We start from the raw sequence: 15,846 nt of genomic DNA on the forward strand, positions 1-15,846 counted from the left end.
AATGTGTGCTGTGTACTTGATTCGCTTAAATGTGTGCTTATTTTCAATTGGTCACCATGGCGTATGAGTAATTTTTTTTGTGTGTGCCAGCCGTTTATTGTTTAGACATTTTAAATGTCTCATAAAAATTTAATTATTTTATGTACCTACAACATTTATTGAATGGTTGAAATTTACGTAGTGACTTAAATTAATTTAATGTGAAAATGTGCAGTTGTTATGGGTGAGTCATTTTTTTTTCTTCGTTGCGTCTCGTTTATTACAGCAACGCATAGCATTCTTTGCCTATATTGAAATTTAATAATGTCAACATTGTACAAGGTAACATTGCATTTATTTTATTTGCATTTAGTCTCTGTGACCAAAAGTTCATATTGATGAATTTAGTAAAGGGTGATCCCTTTACTAAATACCTTTAAGATAACATATTATTAATGGAAGGAGTAAACATGCAAATTGTATGTGACCTTATCCTCTGTAATTAGAGAGAATTTGCTTAAATTCGATTTTTTTTGGTAGAACTTGGCGCCACTATAGGACACCCTGCAATTGACTCGAAGTCGGAATAACTGGAACGGAATCTATCAATTATTATAGCTAAGCAGCAAATAAGCACTAACAGCACCATATACTATTCAAAAGATAGTAGGGCCGTCCCAGCAATTTCTAGCTGCTTTAATGTACACTCTAGAAGTATACGTTATCAGGGTTTGGGGTCATAGAGTAATCGAAGCAATTTAGACAGTGAATGAACTGGCACCGAAGGGGCTTAGCGACAGCAAATGAAGGAATAATTAGCGCTCAGGTAAATACATCAATACGGGTAGTCAGTTGGGAAGTTCAACGCTTAGCAAATGCGGAAGTGCACTACAAGCTGACCAGTTTCGGAAATACTTGGCCAAATTACAATACAGTACACCAAAAGTCTGCTGAGTAGATCTAGAGCCAACAACTTTAAGCTTATGTCGCCATAGATGGGTATTTCGTATAATAATCACCGCAGAAGTTATAGAGACGTAACTACCAAATAGATTGTTGAGCACTTTTTGCGTAAATACCGGCCCGAATCTTAGAACAAGCCTGAGATTCCTCGGAAGCTTCTTTTTGTAAAATTTTGGCAGTTTATAGGAAAGGGATTTTCAAAATGTTCTTGTAGCTTTTTCATTAGCTACTTCTAGCCTTCAAGTGATGCAGCATAAAAGATGCATGAAGCAAATTGTCAACCTCCTGATCGACGAACAACAGGGGCTTGGAGGGGCTTAGAATATACCCGCGGCAAGCATGCCTGTCGTAAGAAATTAAAATAAATGATTCAAGGCTTTGTGTAGTGCATCGATTTCAAGGAGTTGCCAGCGCAATTTATGGCTTTTCCCACCACATTGTCCACCTCACCTACCCGCTGAGAATCCTGGTTCCTAGGCAGTCGAGAGTCTGGCGACATGAATTTATTCATTGAACTAGGAGACGGGGGCAATGCGGCCTAGTAGGTTCAATGTGGTTATACTAAATCGTTCCCGCGACGGCTGGGATTGTACCTTAATGCTGATTGTTACCGAAACTTCCCGGATATAGCAAAAGGCCATCAACATTGACAACATTCCTTCATGAAGTGTCCTTTTCGCAACAGCAACAAAAACAACGAACAAGGAACAAAGTCGAATACTCCGTAACTGAGTACAGATTTACCTAAAGTGTGCTCTCAAACGAAGTCCAAATAACACATTCCCTCATGGAGTGTCATTTTCGCAACAGCAACAAAAACAACGAACAAGGAACAAAGTCGAATACTCCGTAACTGAGAACAGATTTACCTAAAGTGTACTGTCAAACGAAGTCCAAATTACAAAATGTACTCTTAAGCACGCGTATCCTTAGGCGAAAAGCTGATCATGAAGCAAATATCTGATGATTATTCCACTCATCTATAAAGACATTAATCTTTGACGAGGCGGTGAAGATCAGAAGTATGAGCATTCTTCTTCAAGGGGTAGCCCGTTTGAAAGCCGAGGCTCTGGCGACCCCAAGTTCCTCACGGATTTAGGGGGTGGGAGAGCGGTATGGCCTAGAAGGTTTCATGTGGCCATACTAAATCGTTTCCGATATGGTTGGGCTAGTACCTTAATGGTGCTACCGGAACGTACCGAATCTGCATCCGAAATGGAAAGGACCATCAGTATCTATAACACTCTCCCAAGGATTTCCTTTCTGTAAAACAACAACAACAGGTAACTACATTGTGTGTCGAAGTTGTGGAGGGAGCACTTATCCTCATTGCAACATAGCGAGAGATGAGACGAAGTTGCTTCAAGCGCTGCGAGCAAAATTAACATTCCGTCCACTCATTACTTATAACGAAGTGATAAAATGAATGGTGAACCCACAAGCTGCATTAACAGGCGCGGAATCTGCTTGTTTCATGTAGCGTATTGTGCGAAGAACTAAAGGCCAAAGTCGAGGCACTTTAAATTTACTATGAAAATCCTGGAGAGGACTTGCCATATTTTTATACTGAGTTGAGCAGAGCTCACAGAGTATACTAAGTTTGATTGGATAACGGTTGGTTGTACATATATAAAGGAATCGATATAGAAATAGACTTCCATATATCAAAATAATCAGGAGCAAAAAAAATTTGATTGAGCCATGTCCGTCCGTTAACACGATAACTTGAGTAAATTTTGAGGTATTTTGATGAAATGTGGTACGTAGGTTCCCGAGCACTCATCTCAGACCGCTATTTAAAATGAACGATATCGGACTATAACCACGCCCACTTTTTCGATATCGAAAATTTCGAAATACGGAAAAAGTGCGATAATTCATTACAAAAGACAAATAAAGCGACGAAATTTGGTAGATGAGTTGAACTTATGACGCAGAATAGAAAATTAGTAAAATTTTGGACAATGGGCGTGGCACCGCCCACTTTTAAAAGAAGGTAATTTAAAACTTTTGCAAGCTGTAATTTGGCAGTCGTTGAAGATATCATGATGAAATTTGGCAGGAACGTTACTCCTATTACTATATGTACGCTTAATAAAAATTAGCAAAATCGGAGAAGGACCACGCCCACTTAAAAAAAAAAAATTTTTTTAAAGTAAAATTTTAACAAAAAATTTAATATTTTTACAATATATAAGTAAATTATGTCAACATTCAACTCCAGTAATGATATGGTGCAATAAAATACAAAAATAAAAGAAAATTTCAAAATGGGCGAGGCTCCGGCCTTTTTAATTTAATTTGTCTAGGATACTTTTAACACCATAAGTCGGACAAAAATTAACCAACCCTTTTGAAATTTGGGAGTGGCATAGATTTTGTGACGATAACTGTTTTCTGTGAAAATGGGCGAAATCGGTTGATGCCACGCCCAGTTTTTATACACAGTCGTCCGTCTGTCCTTCCGCATGGCCGTTAACACGATAACTTAAGCAAAAATCGACATATCTTTAATGAACTTAGTTCACGTGCTTACTTGAACTCATTTTATCTCGGTATGAAAAATTAACGAAATCCGACTATGACCACGCCCACTTTTTCGATATCGAAAATTACGAAAAATGAAAAAAAATGCCATAATTCTCTACCAAATACGAAAAAAGGGATGAAACATGGTAAGGTAGTTGTATTGTTTTATTGACGCGAAATAAAAAACTTTATAAAATGGTTGTGACACCTACCATATTAAGTAGTTAAAATCTTGGCAGGTATTACATATATAAATAAATTAGCGGCACCAACAGATGATGTTCTGGGTCACCCTGGTCCACATTTTGGTCGATATCTGGAAAACGCCTTCACATATACAACTACCACCACACCCTTTTAAAACTCTCATTTGATACCCATATCGTACAAACTCATTCTAGAGTCACCCCTGGTCCAAATTTATGGCGATAGCTCGAAAAGGCGTCCACCTATAGAACTAAGCCCCACGCCCTTTTAAAATACTCATTAACATCTTTCATTTGCTACCAATATCGTACAAACAAAGTCTAGAGTCACCCCTTGTCCACCTTTATTGCGATACCTTGAAAAGGCGTCCACCTATAGAACTAAGGCCCACTCCCTTTTAAAATACTCATTAACTCCTTACGTTTGATACCGATATTGTACAAGCAAATTCTAGGGTCACCCCTGGTCCACCTTTGTGGTGATATCTCGAAACGGCGTCCACCTATGGAACTAAGGATTACTCCCTTTTAAAATAATCATTAACACCTTTCGTTTGATACCCATATCGTACAAACGCATTCTAGAGTCAACCCTGATCCACCTTTATGGCTATATCCCTAAATGGCGTCCACCTATAGAACTATGGCCCACTCCCTTATAAAATACTCTTTAACGCGTTTCATTTCATACACATGTCATACAACACATTCCAGGATTTCCCTCGGTTCATTTTCCTACATGGTTATTTTCCTTATGTTGTCACCATAGCTCTCAACTGAGTATGTAATGTTCGGTTACACCCGAACTTAAACTTCCTTACTTGTTTATGAATAAAAAGAAACTCATTACAGATCGAGTGATTATTTTATATCAAAAACTATTTTAAAATTAATAAGATGCATGCAATTGCTTGTTGTGGAATAAAACCATTTTCATGTCTCTTAAATCCTACACATACACATAGATATAAAAAACATATATGGAACTCCACTATGCGAACATTGCGAGCATATAAAAGTGATAAGCAGTAAAGCCAGAAGAAAAAAAATACGACATAAGTGGCCTGCAAGAAGCGCGATAAGAAGTAAAAACGTTTGATGGTATTAAGTGAGTAAAGTTGAAGGAGAAACACAATAGTCGGCTTTACATACAAATATACTTATGTGTGCATATTTGACGAAGATATAAATACAGTTATTTAAATAGCTGCATTACGCTTATATTTTATGTTAGAAAAATATTTCACTTTGTGGGAGCTTGGGAGCCACGTTGCTGGATTAGGGCTTCCCCATTTCAAGAAAAAATTCTTGTTTGTTTTCAGTTTTATTATTTGTAATGCTCGATATTCTTATCAAAAGGATTTCCTCTTTTTTTTGGAGGTTGGAGACGACCTGCTTTCAACCTTTCATTACTCCGTCTTCTTTATTGCCAAAGTTACCAGTAATATCCCTATGAGATATAATTATTTAAATTTTGTTGTTCATATCAACGTCAGTCCGATCATCGAAATAGTTTAAGCAAGGTTTTAGTGATTACAAAAAAAAAAAAAACCAAGTGAGGAAGGCTAAGTTGGGGTGTAACCGAACATTGCATACTCAGCTGCGAATTACAGCTTGCAAAACATTTAAATTACCTTCTTTTAAAAGTGGGCGGTGCCACGCCCGTTTGCAAGGTTCTACTAATTTTCCATTCTGCGTCATAAGGTAAACCCACCTACCAAGTTTCATCGCTTTATCCGTCTTTGGTAATGAATTATCGCAATTCGTCGGTTTTTCGAAATTTTCGATATCGAAAAAGTGGGCGTGGTTATAGTCAGATTTCAGGAAATTACATACCATATTTCATTAAGGTACCTCAAAATGTACTCAAGTTATCGTGTTTACGGACAGACGGACGGACGGACGGACATGGCTAAATTAATTTCTGTTTTCGCCCAGATTATTTTGATATATAGATTTGGAAACGATGTTATTCCTATCCCCCATTACTTCAGCTCCTATATAGCTTTTTATACTAATAACATTCAGATGAGGTATAAATCTTTTCATTATGTTTTGATTATTACAGCAAATATTGGGCTGAAACATTGCGCAGCAGCCAATATAGGGTAGAATGCTCGCTCACTACCTCGAAGGTCCTGCTTGCGCGCCGCCAAATAATAGAAAAAAAGTAGTACGACGCAAATTTAAACAGGAGCTCGGCCTTAATATTCTCGGTGGTGTAACGCAATTTGTATACATTTTTTTAGTATATTTATAAATGAGGAAGGGGAGAGGTAGGTATAAGGCGTTGAAGTTCATGTTGTGTTTTCTGACCAAAGCTTGATGCGAACTCCAAATGCAAGCCGCTGCTCACTATTGCGCCTTTCAAGCTGAAGACGGCACGATAAGGAACATTACTCTCTATTTCTTTTTATAAATGGCTATTCAAGCCCAAAAGTTTATATGTGGTGCTACGGATGATGGTTTAGGTTTAACGAACCTATATTCCAGGCTAAAGCAGTTTTATGGGCACTATCAGGCCAACATTTTTTAGCCTGCTTGTGTACTAAGCTATTACTTCTATTAAAGAAAGAAGGCTGTTAAAAATTCGACGTTCCTTCGGAAATCTGTGATTTTAACTTTCCGAGATGGAACTCGAGTGAGCTAAACTAAATAGGCGGACACTACTGCTTGAAGCATAGCGATTATATTTTGACTAGAAACTGCACTAAAGCGTATCTACCAAGTGTAATTGAGGTTCTGGTTGGGTCCACTTTCCTCTAAATATAGTGAAAAGTCTTTCCTGTCAAACAAAATACTGAAACTTTGACTGGGTGATATTGTGAATAAAATGCCAAATCTTTGACTACAATGAGAGATCGAGAAGTGAGATTACTGTGCGTTGCACACTAGCTTTACCACTCTTATCTCCTTAAATGGAAAAACAAGTGGCGAAAAATCTGAGGCATGTCTCTTAGCCCAAATAGTACCTTGAAAACTAAACAAAACTCAAATAGGACATTTTAAATTGCATTAGCTGCTTGCTTTTGCTCCTGGAAAACTGGACCTCTAGTTAGTTGAATAAGCCTTAAGTTTAACCTACAACTTGTCAGCCATAGAAGGCCTTCTAAACGTTTTGACCAAACCTAGCTATGTTAGCTGAAAAGAGGATAGCGAGGTACAGCCATAGAGTCAGCTCAGGTTCTACCACTCAGATATCTTGTGGCTAAGAAGTGGCGTAAGTCTGCACGATAACGGAAGCCAACATGTCTTACTTTAATTGTTTCTCCTAACTCGATGGAAATCGTAATTCGCCATTATGTTTAGAAGCTGCTGTTATTTTCACAGTTAATGTTGGTTCCTAGATAGACAAAGTTCTCTAGAGTTTCAAAGTTATATCCATGAAAAGGGATGAAACGCGGTTCACTGTTCCTTTTAATATAGAGATACCCGTTCCTGCTGCAGCTAAATGTACAATGACGATGTGGTGTAGATCACTACGTCCTTTCGTGTTTGACTGTAACTGCCAGAACTACTTGAAAGTATTACTGTTTTGGATCACTCTGATAACCGGGGGACTTAACCTGCTTCGAGATCTCTTTTTCTTGAAACTAAATATCTGCAAAATAAAAAACTTTCTACTTAGTTGTTGCAAGCGGCACCGTCCAAATGATCTTCCCATAACATCCAACCTACATTTTTCTGGAATATGTGCTCTATGTACATACATATGTATGAGGAGTGGTAGGGACTGAGGCTTGGCAAATAAAACGCAAATAATGGTGAAGCGAAGGTAAAAGGTGGAGGGATTTGGAGAAGAAGAGGTAGAGGAGGCGAAAAGGGAACTTTTCTAGAAGGTATTGCGAAGGTGGAAAGCGGAGGTGAACGACGAGAGAAAGAGTAGAGAAAAGACGCGAAAGACAATTTTTCGATACTAAGCAAGTCAAATAAATAAAACCAAACTTACATAAATAAAAAATACATTTCGTTAAAATATCGACAAAAGTATTTAAAAATTGAATAAGAAAAATGTCATGCTTATATATTTCTCCAAAGAAAGCAATATGCCTACTAGGGTAGTCCATATAAACCAAATAGATGATCCTTTAAGTCTTGCTATCTCATACAGTAATACCTAGGTCAAAAATATGAAATTATTGAAGAATTTGTCTATGGTTACTGGCATTATGGCGTTATGGCCTAGAAGGTTTAATGTGGTCATATTAATCGTGCCCGAGATGGTCTGGCTAGTACCTTAATGGCGCTTTGTTACCGAAACGTACCGGTTCTATATCCGGCAAAGGACCATCAATATCGATAACAATCCCTAAAACCTTCGGGGAGTGCATTTGTCATTAATAAAACAACAACACCCCAAAAATTCAAATTGAGTTTCAATAAAAACAGTTGTAATATGGTTGGCGGCCCTGCCAACTTGCAATCCTGCACAGTTACATCTAAGATGGTGGATGAATGCACTGAACTCTTTATTGACCTGGGAGCCAAAAACAAGGTTTTGGTAGGATGGGTTCACGGACATCAGGGACATGAGGGTAATGAACATGCAGATTATATAGCAAAGCAGAATTCTATGGTCCAGAGCCGTTTTGTGGACTTACAAAAGCATACACCAGGGAAACTATAATTAACTGGGAAACTATACAATTCAGACGTCACTGGATTGACTTCCCAGGGCAAAGACAGGCCAAACTGTTTATACTTCCGACAAAGAAAGAATCAGCCAAACTCATTAATCTAAGTAGGGAGAACCTAAGAACTCTCGCTGGGCACTATACGGGACACTGCGGTCTACGGTATCAATTAAGTAAGTTAAACCTATCCGATACCCGGGTTTGTCGTTTCTGTGAGCTGGATTATAAAACGCCGGTCCACATTCCCTGCGGATGCGTCATTCTGTTCAGGCAGAGACTATCCCATCTAGGTGGTTGGACTCTTAATCCCTACATGACATGGAGTAAAAAGTCTGAAGAGGTACTTAGATACATCAAAAGCCTCCACATACAGAATTAGGCTGAGAGGTCTTGCACAATAGATCTGGACAAAGGTCGCAGTGCTTCCAGACCTAGTAATAATAATAATAATAATTAAGTTTTGATTCTATTGGAAACCACTAAGGCGTGTTGTGCAAGGATCCGAAGTCATGAAGCTCTTCTTAACGGGAACAAAATTTAATAATCATATCGCCAACTTTAGTATTATCGATTTAGGTATTAAAAAAAATCAGTTGTTAGTTTTAGGGTCTCCTTTGACAAATCTTAGCACATGTCTGCCTGCGAGATATGGGCTTTGGGATTTGGGCACTCTAGCCTTCTTGCAAGTTTCGAATTTATCACGGACTCTTCTGTGCCCATAACTGTTCTTTGTGCAACCTTCAACCCACTCATTCCCCGAGAGAGGAATGGGAAAATAGACTCGTGTGGCGCAGGGATCAGTTAGATTGTTCGTGGATGGGTTGAAGTGCGATGCAAAGGTGGTGGGGGAGGGGTCTGTCTTTTGTAAAGCTCTAAATGAAAGCCGCAAGTTTAAGTTGGCTGATAACTGCAGCATCTTCCAAGCCAAGCTGAAATTGCTGCGATTAAGGATGTGGTTTCTGAAATGCCATCCAGTGCTGCTACGGTTAGGGAATTTAATAACTAGTCTGATACCAAGCGGCTATAAAGGCCTTGAGCTGTCGTCCTGTGGTTGTGGTCTGCTCCTCCATAGACGGAACTGGAGTCAGCTCAGCAAGCTTTTGGCAGATAGTACTTCTTGCAGGGTAGCAATATCCTTCTGGGCGAAAGTAGATGGCGGGAGGTGTGCTGAAATGATTTGGTTCACTAAAGCTCATCTATCGATGGTTATTGGAGTTTGGCAGGGAACTGTCCAATAAAATTTCACGAGGTATGTTTCAATATACTGGAAGCCCCATCCTCCTGCATCTGTATGGATGCTGATTAGGTGGAATCATCGAGTCACTTTATGCTTGATTTCCTAGCTTTTGTCAGAACTAAGCGAAAGTATTTCGGCTGTGACTCTCTTTCATCCTTCGAGGATTTATCAAAGGTTGGGATGTGTCTCATAAAAAACTAACATCTAAGTAGCTATTGTAATATCGCCGATGTCTTATGTGGTATCGCAATGGACTTTCATGCTGTTCAAGTGAGCTTCCTCTACAAGGGCAGCTTCAACTTAACCTAACGCAACTTATTACCATGCTAAAAAGTACGACATGAAGGTCTCATTTATTTGATTTATAAGGACCACGCTATTGTACATATAAACAACAACAAGTACAAAATATAATTGGTAAACATTCAGAAATTGGATATAATTTCCCTGTGACAAGCGTTAACCAAGTCAGCTGCGAAACTTATACACTCTGATAAAGCAAATTCGCAATACAGCAATAACAACAATTGCTTATTTATTTTCAAATACTACAACAACAAGTGGAATATGCTAAAAAGTACACACGCCAAGTATATCATGTTTATTGTCAACTGTCAACAAACGCGTTAACGCCTTAAAATAGGTATTAAATTGCACAAAAATTATTTTTCGCAATTCCTTTACGCCTAAAACACCTACACAAATTTTTCCACTTAGCTTGCCAATTCCAAACTCCAGCAACAACGTAAAATTTGAGTAGGAAAACTTAGTTGATTGAGTGTATGTATGCATTTGGATTAGGAGAGTAAAAAAGGAAGAAAACGGAATGTACGGAAAAATAAAATGACGGAAGAGGGGAGGAGATGTGAGAAGTAAACAAACAAAGAAAAGTTATTGCGAACCAACAACAAATGAATACGCACACTTCTTAAGAAAGAAAATTTTTCACACACATTTATTTTGCGATTTGCGTATAAATTTGATTTTTTTGTATATATTTACGCCCTTTTAAAAGACACCCGCGCCCGCTACCCCATTTCATTGCTTATCAGCTGCAAACTACAATTTATTTTAATATACGAACTGTTTGACGATATCGATTCGCAATTACCGTTATTCCGCGTTATTGCGTTGTTAACAACAGCAAAAGTGAGCTTCGACTGTTCCTTTGATTTGGCGCGTTTCCCTTTCAAGTGTTGATGTTTGTGCCTTATAAAAAGCGACACCAACACATGCACATACTCCAGCTGATTCGGTCAAGTATAATAGAGTTGATGGTAGTACTCTCCCGCTCTCCAAACTGGAAATCGGCGTATGTGGAAGTCAAAGGCAATTCAAGTGCGCTGTGCCAGTAAGCTTTTACAGGCCAAAAAGCTTAGCTGGAAGAAAAGTTGCCTGGCGTTTCTATAATTGTTCAAAACTATTATAGCTCACAAGTTTTTCTTTAACCCACATGAAAGCTTTTTATAATGCTTTTAGTACTTACTAAACTTGTTCAGTTGGTGCTTTGGTTGGTTGGCCAAGAATTGTCATTTTTTGACTAAAAGTATATTGAAAAAGTTTGCTTAAAGCTTTCAAAGCCCACAAGAGCTTTGTGTGGTTGGTTTTTCTGCTAGTACAAAGCTTCAGATGTAAGTCGTACTACATTAGGCTGCCTAGAAAAATTGACACAAGTTAGACGTGCAGTGATTAACGGTTCATGGAATTAGCGAGCTCCTTCGAATACACCTCAAGTGGCATCAAATAACTATACTAAAGCTTCACCTGGTTGCTATGGTAGACAAACTGTTGGTAGCTTGGAGCACACTATGTGATCGAGATGCGAGATATATATTAACAGTTACTATGCGCTGGAATCTGCCCCAGATGTTGTCTTCACGACCTTTATTTTATTTTTAGCATTTTGGACATCCTTTGCTGTGTTAGCTGTATAAAAGATTGCGTGATGCAATCATCAAGTGAGCTCATGATCAGCAGCTCAGATTTCATGCGGGTAACAAGTTATGCTAGCCATCCCTGCTTCAAGGATATTGATCTGGAGCAGCAGGAGAGAACAAGTCTTCCTCCACATGTCTCTCCTAACTCAGAGAAGATCGCGATTTACTGTTTGAAGTATAAGCTGGAAATATTTTTGCTGTTAGAGCTGGTTTAAGATAAAGAAAGTCATCTATAGTTTCAGGTTTATATCCGCCAACATTGTTATTGACAAAAACATTTACCTCATATTGCTCAATCCTACTTTTATCGCTTTCTTATCGAACCCTGCGAAGCCAGGACTTAGGAAAGGTTTGCTAAGGCTAATCAAAATCAAGTAAAAGAACTCGCACCTTAGGGAATTGCCTTGCCTCAGGCCGCGTGTGATTTCGAAAGGCGAGGAGAGGTCCTTATAAATGAATAAATAAATGTAAGGCGCGATAACCTCCAAAGAGATTTTAGGCCGATTTTCTTCTAATTTGCGTCGTGCTCCTATTTTTTTAATTTTTTCCTGCAAATTGGCGGGACGGGACCTACTTGTTTTATACCGACTTCGAACGGCATCTGCGAGGCAGATTAGTTTTCACTGAGAGCTTTTCATGGCAGATACACACTCCGAGTGCTCGCCAAACACTGCCTAGGGGCGACCCTTATCAACTCAAAAAACATTTGCAATATCTGCATATGGCCCAAAAGGAAGTCTTATTCAGCATATCAGCATATGGCCAACACTTACTGGCGTGGAAAATACTACATTGGAATCAACGAAAAATGATGTTTATAGATCGTTTTGTTTTGACTCTTCTACATGATTGGGCTTATGATGAAAATCTGAAGTTTGCAGGTCTGATTAAGTCTTTCGCAAAACATTTTTTGCTAAATCAAGATAGAGATAACTAGCGCGGTTTTTGAGATTGATCTTCTTGTGGATTTTGAAGAGAGCACTTAATTCCTTCATGAAGGCATATCGACGGTTCCATGGAAGACTTTCAAATTCGCATACAAGTCCAGCACAATTCTCGTTCGCGTGGAAGACATACACACTTCGTTGTTTGCGTAGAAAAATAGCACGTTTCAGGTGTTCGCGTGGAAGACTAAACTGAAATGTGTGGGTCCTGCCCGCGAAGAGCGAACTCTGCTAGTTTTCAAACGAACAATTGAAAAGTCTTAACCTTCAATGGGATTGATAAATGTTCATCCAACCATACTTTCTTGAGAGTCGAAGCATGCTCTTTACCGACAACTCGTATCCATGTTCGTCAGTAATTGGGATATGGGGTTAATCATATCCTTCATTTTTTAGCAAGTAGAAGAAGTGTACTCTTCATGGCTAAAGCAAGCCCATTACATCAGCTATTATTATAATTACTGCCGGAACTTAATCCATAATCGTGAAGTCTTTCGTCATTCACAGTACTTTCTAATAGGATTTTCGAAGATTATCATATAGTATGAGTCACCGTCTGAAGCTCCTAGCACACTCACCTCACCCTATTTATATTTTCTTCTTATAATGAAGCATTTATTTTAGTTTTTCATCTCACTATAATGCTCCCCCGCACAGCGTATTTCTCCACCGATATTAAGTCGGTCTTATAAGCAGTCTCTCGATGGCAAACTATCATTGTATCAATGCGCGCTCTTTCTAAGCAGTATCTTGTCTGCCACAAGAAAGTGACCTTGAAAATATCTAAATAATGTAGTGAGTTGAAATCTATGACACTGAACAGTTTGATTTCATGTTTTCATTTAAGCTGATGACGACAGAGGTCACCACATTTTTGTATGCAACGAACTAAATCAACATCGACCGTTAAAGAGATTAACATTGTGTAGGCGGCATTTTTGAACTGTAAGATAAACAAACCGTTGGGTGGAAAACCCTGCCGTATAGGATGCCCAGCATGCTTATGGTGTTATTAAAGATGCCATTTTTGTGGTTGTTAAGTAAACAATACTCATACCCGGCGGTCGCCTTATCATGGCGTAATCGCAAATAAATTGCGGCGAGACGCTCGTTCGATATAGTGAATGAAAGTTAAACGTCTGAAATTTCTTTCTCATCAAAAGTCCACCAGCATCGCTCCTTATGACCAATTGAGTGGAGATGGCCCCATTATTCTCTTGATCTTGCTCCACCCTTTGTATTTACCTTATGGCGGAGATATCAATCTTTGCGGTCTCGAAGACACTAAACAGATGGGCTACGATAAACTCATTTGAAGGCATCCTGAAATTCCCGGGACATGCTTTTAAACCATAGAAATTGAAACACTTGCCATCGGCGTCATCCCAAAAATATTATAAACATCTTATCTTGTTTGGTTGATTTTCCGACAGGGTGGATAAATGATGTATATTGGAACGATTTTCCGTCATCCCTTGTCAAATTTGGTTTTGAGACAAACCGGTTTCGGCGTTGTGCCATCGTCAGTGTCGATTTTTGTTCTGATCTGTTGTTGTCGTTCGTCCTGTATTTATAGTTCGTAGGTATATGAGCAGGTATTGTCAAATTGATGCTTGTGTATATTTAGTTATTTGTATGTGCTGTGTGTTCATTTAGAAGCGAGGGTGGTTTACTAATCGATTTGTGTGGCTGACTGGGGTAGGTAGAAATCTGTGATTTTAGTCGTTTGACCTTCTTTGTCGGTTTTTTGATTTGGTGTGTTAATTGTTTTGTGTTTATTTGTTGTTGTGTGTTTGTCTGTTGTACCTGTGTGATTAAGTTGTTTCCTGTAAACAAATTTTAAAGGCTCAAATATTGTGTCAGAAATTGTGTTTATCTGTTCGTTTATTATTCTACCGTCGAATGTTTTCTGTTTGTAGATCTCCATGTTTTCGAGTACGTTGAGACGTCGGCCCTTTTCCTGTATGTGAAGAACCCTAACTGTTTTATTGATATTTGCTGGGGAACATTCATTCTCGACCATGTGATTCGCGAAGTTAGACTCGGGTATAATGTTTGGATTCCGTATTTTTTTGTTGTAATCTCTAATATGTTCTCTGAACCTCGTTCTTATTTGCCGTCCTGTTTGTCCTATTTAACTATACTGGCATCCGAAGGTAAGCTTGTATACGCCGTGGCTGCTAAACCGATCCTCTGAGTTAATGTTAGTTCTTAGTTTTCGCCCTAGATTGTTCGATGTTTTGAATGCTGTGTTAATGTTATATTTTTTAAAGAAGTTTGCCAATTTATATGTTGCTTTTCCAGTATATGTCATAGTCGTCCAGCTATTATTTTCCTTTTCATTATTTCTTTTTGGTTCTCCATATGTCCTTCTGAGCTTATCTACTAGTGCTTTTTTATATCCGTTGTTTGCAGCGATATTATATATGACCTCAAGTTCTCTCTTATATGCCTCTTGTGTAAGCGGCGTTCTTTCAAGTCTATGTACCAAGTGCCTTAATGCTGCATTTTTATGCTGTTGAGGGTGATTTGAGGTATTGTGTATTATTGTATCGGTGGCCGTTGACTTTCTATATATGTCATAGTTAAATCTTTTGGCTTCTTTATCAATATTTATCGTGAGGTCTAGATAGTTGATTCCTCCGTCTTTTTCGGTTTCCATTGTAAATTTTATATTTCCGTGCTGCTTGTTGAGGTACTCCAGTACAATCTGTTCGTTATTAGTAGTTAAAACGCATATTATGTCATCCACGTATCTAGCATAAAATTACACGCCTAATTTGGACTTCAGCTCCTGTATGTACTTTTCTTCCAGATTTTGCATGAAAACTTCCATAAGAATTGCTGATGTGGGGCTTCCCATTCCAAGACCGTTTGTTTGTCTATATATTTTATTGGTGAATTGAAAATAGTTTTGACGTAAAGTGGTTCTTAGCGTATTTGTGATTTGCATAGTTTCCACTTTGCTTTTTGTGTTATGAACTACTGTTGAGCTAACTATGTCCAAAGTCTCCGATAGTGGTATAGATGGGTATAAATCTTTTATGTCAAAAGATACCAATTTGCTGTTTCTTGTTAGCTCTACGGTCTCAAGTCTCTCTATTAGTTCTGTTGTGTTTGCTATTGCATATTCGTTCCTTAGCTCCAGAGTATCTATCCGGCTTGTGGATTTTTGGTAGCGCAACCAGTGGAGGAGCCGAAGGGTTCATTTGGACAAATCTATGTGCCATGTTAGAATCTACTCTATTGATTGCATTCTTTATAGCAACTTTGATTTGTTTTTGGTATTCATCTGTGGGACCTTCTCTCATTCTACGACATTTCATTTCCTCTATGAGATCCTCGGTTTTGGATATATATTGCTCTTTTTCGATTAGCACAGTGGTGTTTCCTTTGTCCGCTTTCGTTGTGACAATA

The 15,846-nt window shown here is 38.5% G+C and overlaps 1 protein-coding gene across 7 annotated transcripts in view; it reads right to left on the reverse strand.

Moving 5' to 3' along the window:
- Positions 1–15,846, reverse strand: part of LOC137250502 (inactive dipeptidyl peptidase 10) — a 768,065-nt gene that overhangs the window by 209,636 nt on the left and 542,583 nt on the right. For 2 of the 7 annotated variants that reach the window (XM_067783409.1, XM_067783407.1), the window contains exon 1: positions 10,502–10,696. The exons of 3 other annotated variants lie outside the window; for them this stretch is intronic. The gene's annotated coding sequence lies outside the window, so the exon portion shown is untranslated. Of the gene's footprint in view, positions 1–10,471; positions 10,706–15,846 lie in introns of those variants that run through there. 2 more of the 7 variants (XM_067783410.1, XM_067783408.1) reach the window with 2 other exon arrangements.

This window comes from Eurosta solidaginis, chromosome 4 (genome assembly GCF_040869045.1).
Source record: "Eurosta solidaginis isolate ZX-2024a chromosome 4, ASM4086904v1, whole genome shotgun sequence".
NCBI lineage: Eukaryota > Metazoa > Arthropoda > Insecta > Diptera > Tephritidae > Eurosta > Eurosta solidaginis.